The 8,829-nt window shown below is 37.7% G+C and overlaps 1 pseudogene; it reads right to left on the bottom strand.

Moving 5' to 3' along the window:
• LOC107872043 overlaps window positions 1-8,408 on the bottom strand; it is a 37,051-nt pseudogene extending 28,643 nt beyond the window's left edge.
• Window positions 8,409-8,829: the final 421 nt, after the last annotated feature.

Genomic DNA, 8,829 nt, shown 5'->3' with positions numbered 1-8,829 from the left:
TTTTATCATGCTTAGTTTAGGATTTTTATGCTTTATTATGTTATTTGTTTTACATATTTTTATATCATGCTATGTGTGAAAGGACGCAAGCCAAATCCAAACTTGCATTCCTTGTTTGTTTGAATAACACTACTTGTTATTGTTTTATCACTTGCATTTTTCTATCGAGTCTTTGGCCATACACAATTCACACACTGTGGTACATGCGAGGGGTGTACTGCACTCCTCTGAACCTTCTTTGGATTCCTTGGTTTCAGATTTAGTGCAGTTAGGTTAGTGCACCTTCTCGTAAATATTCAGTCCCACTCTTGAACATTTAGGGAAAAATCCTACTCTAGTAATAGGTCATATTGCATATACCTTAGACGGGATGGTCCAAGGTATCGTCTTCGCAACTAGGAAGCCACCCTTTCGTCAGAAGGTTATGAAACTTTTATGACATATGTTGTGTTAGAACTGATTCAGATAATCCAGAAATCGAACATTAATGGATTCAGAACAATCAAATTGGCCTTCTTTTACTTTTCCTTCATTTGACATCATTTTCACGTTAATAGACATAAAGTATTACCCAAACTAGCCAACATTTGACACCATTTTCATGAATACATAGTGTTGTTAAAACTCCGCTTCACAAATATCTTTCTCAATGTCCATGAAAGCCGAGTGTTCTAAAAATGTTTTGCTTTTGTTCGACTTTCTCTTCAAGTCCGCAGATGGGAATGTCACTAAAAACTCCACCTACATCTAAGTTTTTCTTTTTGGATCCAAACTAGAGTGGAATGTCGTCAAGCATTCTGCCAATGTTTGATTCTTTTTTCTAGTCAACAGACGTAGAATATTATTCAAAACTCTATAATTATTTGACACCCTTCTTCAAAACAATGAATGTGGAATATTATTCGTCTTCAACCACTTCTAACTCTTTCCATCCAATGAGCGTGAGGCATCATCGATACTTCTCCTCCGTTCGATATCTCTCCTGCAAGATCCTCATTCATCAATAACGAGACTTGAGATACTCACTCTTCTAAAGGCATCATTTTAGCTCACTTCTATCAATTCTTATCGACTATATAGGCCTCTTTTAACCGCCCTTGTTGGATATATTCCCTCTTCAAGAAAACTTAAAATTGTTCTGGATCCAAAATATGTCAAAATCTAGATTCATCTATATAAGTTTGTTTGGACGAAGGCCTACCTCTGGCAAAATGAGGCTCCACAATATAAGATACGCTTACTCGACATTGTCTGAATGTGCTTGTGCATCGACATGAACTAACTCTTGAACTTTTATTTGTATTTGCATTATTCCCCAATAGAGGTTGATTGTGTTGATCGATAGAACTAGCCGACTTAAGCTGTATAGTGAACACCAATACCGTCGACCCGACCAGAAGTGTTCCAACATTGGCAAACATATCAGGGATTTTCAAAAGACAAGATAATGAAGATAATAATGAACGTATTCTTCTTTTGGAGCAACATCTCGAGACGTTAAGAGGAGAACTACACCAAGGAAGGGACCCCGCATATCCATCCGTGGCTACTCTACCATGACCACCTTTTTTAGTCACTAGGAACTCCAAGACCTGAACACTATCTGTCAGTGCGACCTCCCACAACAAATGTTGGCTTAACAAATCCATCATCTCTGTTCACACCCATCAACTCCCATAAGTTTTCTTATTGCACCCCACATCCCAATGTTTTCACATCTTCTCGTGATATTCAACGAACAAATCATGCTACCTTTCTAGAATAATATATTTCTCCAATATGTGTGACTGAGAGATCCGCTTTCACCATACTTTCTAAAAGTAGGTTTTTGGTAAATTCAAGGACGAAAGAAGAAGACGGAATAATCATAAACGAGCTTCGTGATCTAAAGAAGGAGATGAAACACCTCCAAGAAACTTAAGTCAGCAATTATTTGAAATATGAAGATTTATGTATCTATCCAGATGTTGATTTGCCAATCGGGTTCAAGCCATCTAAGTTTGACTTGTTTGATGGAACCGGGGATCCTCATACTCATTTAAGAGCGTATTGTGATAAATTGGTAAGAATTGGAAAAAATGAGAAGCTCATAATGAAGTTGTTCATTAGAAGTTTGTCTGGTGAGGTACTCGCTTGGTACACCAAACAAGACCCTCGTCATTGGCACAAATGGAGAGACATAGCTAAAGACTTTATAAATTGTTTCAAGTTTAATACAGAAATCGTACCTGATCGACTTTCCCTCATTAGTATACAGAAGAAGCCCTCTGAATCATTCCAAGAATATGCTCAACGATGGAGGTCCGAAGCAGGAAAAGTTCAACCACCGATGGATGAAAGTGAATTGACAAAGTATTTTATCCGCAGTCAAAAGGGTGTCTATTTCAAAAGGATAATGTCCACATTGGGGCAGATGTTTGCTGACTGTGTCAAAATAGGGAATTTTATTGAGGAGGCGATTAACTCTGGAAAGATTAAGTTGGCAAAATAGCTCAAGCGAGTCTACTCGGTTAGAGTTCATCGAAGGAGCCAAGATGGAGAATGAAAAAGAAGTATCTATTGTGATACCACACTACTCAATACCTGAATCATCCCAATAACTTCAAAATCCTGATAACGAACTGATGTAAATATTGATCATACATTTCATCATGCATATAATAACCAACAAATTACCTTCAACCCCAAGCTTTCACATACCAAAATCCACCACAACCATGCGTACCAATCCAATTATCAGTTTATCAAAATCCGACACCTTTTATGCTTAGACAAAATTCGAAGGGTAAGCACAGTTGAAGCCACACACAGTTTGTTAAACCGTTGACACATTTGTTCGAAAGATTGAGAGGTGCAAATTTGCTGCAACCCGAGCTTGGGAAGATTTCTAACCCATTACCTAAATGTTTTGATGAAAGAAAGCGATGTGCTTTTCACTCTGGAGTTCAGGGGCACGACACTGAAGATTGTTATAGGTTAAGGCATAGAATTGAGTGCTTGACTAAGGCCAGGGTAATCCAATGTGTTGAAGTGCAACCAAATGCAAATATTGATCCAATGCCCAGTCATAAAAATGGAAGAGTGTATATGACATGAGGGACACTATCCTCCACGCCGAGCCGGCAAGTCTTTCATATAAGTCATCCTACAGAGAAGTGATTAACTTTAGTGGGAATGCAATAGTGATAAATCCAAGTTAATTGACTTAGATGTAGGCAATATATTCCTATATTTGAAGACATAGGATTTCCTATAATTATCATGTATCAGAACTACGTTCTGACCTAATTTCTCATGGTGAGATACGTAGGCAACCCTCATTGGGTTCGGTCGTACTTAAGTAGAATCATTTCCTCTTTTGTAGTTGGAACTACATGTGACCTAATTTCCCTCGACGCGATACGTAGGCAGTCTGTATAAGGCTCAGTCCTTTTATAATACAAAATTCTATTGTTTCCTAACGACGAGTGAAACTTGAACGCGATGGTATCCAGGAAGCCTAACATGATCCATCAAGACTATCCTAAGATACGCAATGAAGAATTATCGAGAAAGTCTCTCCAAGAGACTGGGGCAAAATTTTGAAGAACGTTTTGAAAATCAATGAAGGCTAGGACGTTCAACTTAGAAATGTTACAATCAAGGTTGATTTGTACCAGATAATGCAAAACATCATTAGAGCTATAAGACATCAACGGGGGATGAATTGACTACAATATCGAGAGAAATGCACCAAGGGTCAATACAGAAGATACTTCCACCACTTAACCAAAGATCTTCTCTACAAATATTGTTAAAAGATACTATCAATACAAATTCTCCAAAATCACATCGACGATCAGCGCAGGATCAAACACTCATTACTTCAGTCATAAGAAGGTCAACCAAATCCTTAGGAGGATTTCTAAAATATGCTTAAAAGCGTTCAAGCTTGGATTATGACTAATACATCAGTCGAGGATATCAACATTAAATATCTAATGACATGTGAGATAGCATACGTTGGCGTCGAGCATATCTCATCATCCTATGAATCAGCATTTGAATTCATTAAAAGCACATGATTCGTCTTTAAGTTGCTATCTGAAAGCGAAAGTCATATGAGATTTCCTTGAAATTGATAATTTGAGGATCATCTATATGTCATATTATTTGAAATAAGATAGTGTGAAAGATTACCTCTGAGTTGATAGTCCATAGGTCATTCGTAAGCCGCAATAACATCCTAACCAGATAGTATGCATGGTTACCCAAAAATTGATAGTCCGAAGGTTATCCATAAGTCGCAACTAAATCCTTACCGGAGAATATAAGAGATAATCAAATTGGTATGTCCAAGGATTCTCTATAAGCCGCGTCATATCCAAGATCGATTATGTGCAGGATTACCCAAGGACTAACAATTTGAGAGATATCTATAAGTCATATTGTGACTAAGGTTGGATGATGTGCAGGAACACCTGAAAGTTCGCAATTGGAGGGATATCTGTAAGTCATCTCTTATCTAAAGTCGGATAATGTGCAGGATTACCTAAAGGCTAGCAATTCAAAGGATATCTATAAGTCGCCTCGTATCCAGCATCAAATAATGCACAAGATAATCCAAAGATTGACGATTCAAGAGGAATCTATAATTAGTATTGATACAAAAGATGCACAAGACTTTTTTGAGATCATATGCGAAGAATTATTGGCAATAACCAGAGAGGTCAGCATTCCACAAGCATTATGGGTGACTCAAAATGGTTACCACATCAACATAAGATTACACGATTGCGGGGACCCTTCTGCATAAAGTGTCATCGGTGTCCAAAAGGGCAACCCCACTTTGAAGACATATTCAACTGAAAAATAATTATGCAACAACCAAAAAGGGTTGTTGTGTCTGTTGTTGCAAGTTATTTCTTTTCAAACAGGTACACGAAAGGACGACTATAGTGGACCCAAAAAGAGTTTATATACGAAGACGCCCACAAGATAAAGAGACTATCAATGAGGCGCCCAAGAAATATTCAGATTTTACGCAGAGAAGACTTGCGCATGTACCCAAGCCTGTTGCTTTCATCAAAACGCAAGTCAGCGAGACTACATATGAAGATAGCTTATACAACTCGTTCACTACTCTTCCGCTTAAAACCATGACATGAAGGAAATATGCAAATCTCAATGCTTGATCGACTCCAACAACTTACAAAAGCATCACTCAAATTAAGAAATTCTTTGATATAAATCGTTAGCACAAGAAAAGCCATAAGATGTTGAAGACTCATACATAAAAGGCACCGCTTCAGCAAATGACCAAATGAGCTTTCCAGAGCAAGGTCATGATTATCAACCTTACCATTCACCATATACCCATCCTTGTGGCCAAATTTTTCTTGATTTCCCTCACACGAAACTACATTTTCACTTGATTCCTATTCTAGGATATGTAGGCAGCTTAATTCAGGCTTGGTCATATCAACAATATAATCTTTTACATCTTTTCAAATTTCATTTATCATCTCAAGCCACAATAACCACGCCATTTTGATGGAAGTTCGAAAGCGAAGATCAAGATGAAGAAAGTTCCCACCAGAAGACATACTAGTATAAGCACATTATGTGGAGTTAGGAAGTGTCACTACTCCAAATTCTGGATAAATTACCGATTGTCAAAAGATTGAAGGACTAGATAGCTGTTAGGCCGAGTTCTCGATCAACACAAAATCAACATCCCCTCTCTAAATCCACAACAAAGGTTCAAACATCTTAGAAGCCTAAATACTGCCTCACCATCACAAGCTGAGAATCCAGGTGTCGCCAATTATCCATAATTATTTCAAGACACTAAAGAATCTTCTCGAATCTTGCAGGTCATAATAATGCTCAAGGAGGCACGTGTCAAGTATCTTACAACATTCCATCAGAAACTCAACATCACATCTCTATCACAAACCAGGAAGCTAGGTTTTATCAATTCATTTGCTAATACTTTCTAACTCTAAAAGAAATTTCTTAATTTTTTACAGGTCTCATTAAAGGGATATCCCCATTAAGACTCGGTCATTAAGTACTAACAAATATTCACAAAACTCTAACATAACATAGGGCAGTCCACCCCGAATAACAGGATAGGGCAGTCTGCCCCAAACAATAGGACAGGGCAAGTTCACCCAGAACAATAGGACAGGGCACACCGCCCCCAACAATAAGGCATATAATGCAACTTTCACTTCCTCAACAAGCATTTTAGCCGATGGATGCTATTTACATTTCAGTAGGCGGAGGATATTACATTTCAGTCGGTGGAGGCTATTTACATTTCAGCCAGCGGAGGCTATTTATATTTTAGCCGATGGAGGCTATTTACATTTTCAGCAATTGCTCAGCCGGTGGAGGCTATTTTAATTTCAACCGACGGAGGCTATTTACATTTTAATTACTGCTCAGCCGACGGAGGCTGTTTACATTTTAGTTATCACCCCACCAGGCGGATTACCTTCAAAAATAGAGACAATACTAGAACATGCAGTACAACGTGGAACTATCCTCTTAGCAGCAAAGTAGGGCAAGCTAGCAGAATGTCAGGGATCCCTAGTTACGTCAGGAATTTCGGTGAAGAAACTCAACTCAACTCGACCCAAAACTCTTATTTTTATAATCCTTATTATCATTACTCAATGTCTTCTTAATCCGATACTGGGGAAATCTTTGAAAATTTGTAATCTTTTTTTCGCTCAAAGTCCCCAGAAAATATTGCTATCTGACATCTACTCATTTTTAGCTACCCAAATAGTCAATTTTTGAACAAGCATCCGTATTCATTTCATTCGTGTTAAAATCTTTGCTGTCATCCTTGAAGGAACCCAGTGTCACCATAACTCTACACTGAGGCAAATTTTGATATTGCTATGATTCGAATTACAGTGACCTGATTCTCGTAACACTCGAGATATTTAGGAAGCTCTGTGCGGAGTTCGATCATCACAACTGCAATCATTCTTTCTCCCCAGCAAGTACACAATCTTGCGTCTCCAGCATCTAATAGGGGCAATTTTGAAAGGGGCATCGAAAATAGATGAACACTTTTATTTTCAATTAGTCCTTCTCCCAATAATCATTTCGCATGATCTCTCACCCTTAACAACAGGGCGATTTGCCTAAATTTTTTGAACTATGTTGACCTGATCCTTATACAACTCGAGGTATTTAGGTAACTTTGAATGGAAGTTCGATCAAATTTTCTTCAAATTATTTTTGTCGAGCAAAATTGGCTACTCGTCAATGTTTTCATTTAAAGACTTTTACATCGTCCTCAAATGAAAAGGGGCAACTGTTGACACCCAATTTTTGCTCTTCGTACCTAAAATTAACATCTTCAGGTTTTTTGTTCATTAAAGGGCAAGAAGCATAATTTTCACATTTTTTTTACAATTGTTTGATAAATTATTGATAATTATCCTTTATTTAGGATTTTGATCAATTTTTTTGTCATAATTTGATTTCTTATAATTTATTAATAATTTTTATAATTTTAGAATTTTTATCAATTCATTATCATTCTTAACATTTTACAATCACCCGCACACGTGCACGACATGACGTTATATATATATATATATATTTTACAGTGTTTTTAAATTAATTATATTTTAATAATTTTAATATTCTTTATATTTTTTTTCATTCAACATCTATATTTTACAGTCCGCAAACACTAAGCCAGATCAATAATTTTTGTGTAGTATAATAATTTGATGTCTTATCACATCCGACAACGACTACACAATAATGTTTTTCCACGTCCGACAATGACCACTTAGTGTTGTCTTGTCACATCTGGCAATGACCACTCAATGACACTACCCTTTGGATAATTACTTTGTCCGTTGGTCAAAAGGATGAAAATCCTTTGGCCAACAAATTAAGGACCTAAGGGTGTTCTATTATAAAAAGAGAGGACACCCTTTATCCATTAGATAAAAGGGGTGCTCAATTTTTTGTATAAATAGGTGGTGGTAGGACAAGAAAAAATCAGCTCCTTCTCTCTTATTAAAACGTCTCCATAGCCCTCTCTCTTCTCATATACTACACAACACAAAACACATACTTGAAGGGATACACACTACTATATCTCCATTTTATTTCTCACACAATACATACACTACAAAACATCTATGTACAACACACACAAAAGGACTCCATTTTCTTTCTTAACATTTTTTCCCTCTCTCTATCACCACCAACTCTAACTGCTCTCTTCCTCTTTATCTCTCCCATGACAAGTAACAACCACCATAACATCTCTGGCTACCTTCACGCCCTTTCTCCTCTCTTCTCCGACGCACCACCATCAAATCAGCAAACCCCTCACCACCGAAATAACAACAGCAACCAACGACAGTAGCAACCGGCGAATTTTCCATCGTTGTTGCGTCTTCAACCAAATAATCATCGAAGTTTTGGCCTTCAATTTGCGACCAGCCCCGCCCCCTCTCTTCTTCTACCGTCTCTCACCGCTGCCTCACCGGAGGTGGTGACCAGTGAGGTTCAAACCTCCAGCCGTACCGCCCCTTCCCCTTTTCCCCGTGCCTCACCGAAATTGTTCCCCGACGGGTGAGCCTTTAGTCGAAATGAAAATGCACTACCTTTTCCTCCATTGTTATCATCAAATCTGACCGTATTTGGCGTTACCATTAAATTGTTGCTCCAGTGATACTCGTCGTGAAAGTAACCTTTCCAATCTCCTTTACAATTATTTGATATTTTTTGATAGGGTTTGAATTTTGCAACTAGATTTTATCTTGATTCAATTTTTTTTAATTTTGTTGACCGTCTGTTGCTGCC

This window comes from Capsicum annuum, chromosome 5, assembly GCF_002878395.1.
Source record: "Capsicum annuum cultivar UCD-10X-F1 chromosome 5, UCD10Xv1.1, whole genome shotgun sequence".
NCBI lineage: Eukaryota > Viridiplantae > Streptophyta > Magnoliopsida > Solanales > Solanaceae > Capsicum > Capsicum annuum.
This window is presented reverse-complemented; position numbering and strand designations above follow the sequence as displayed.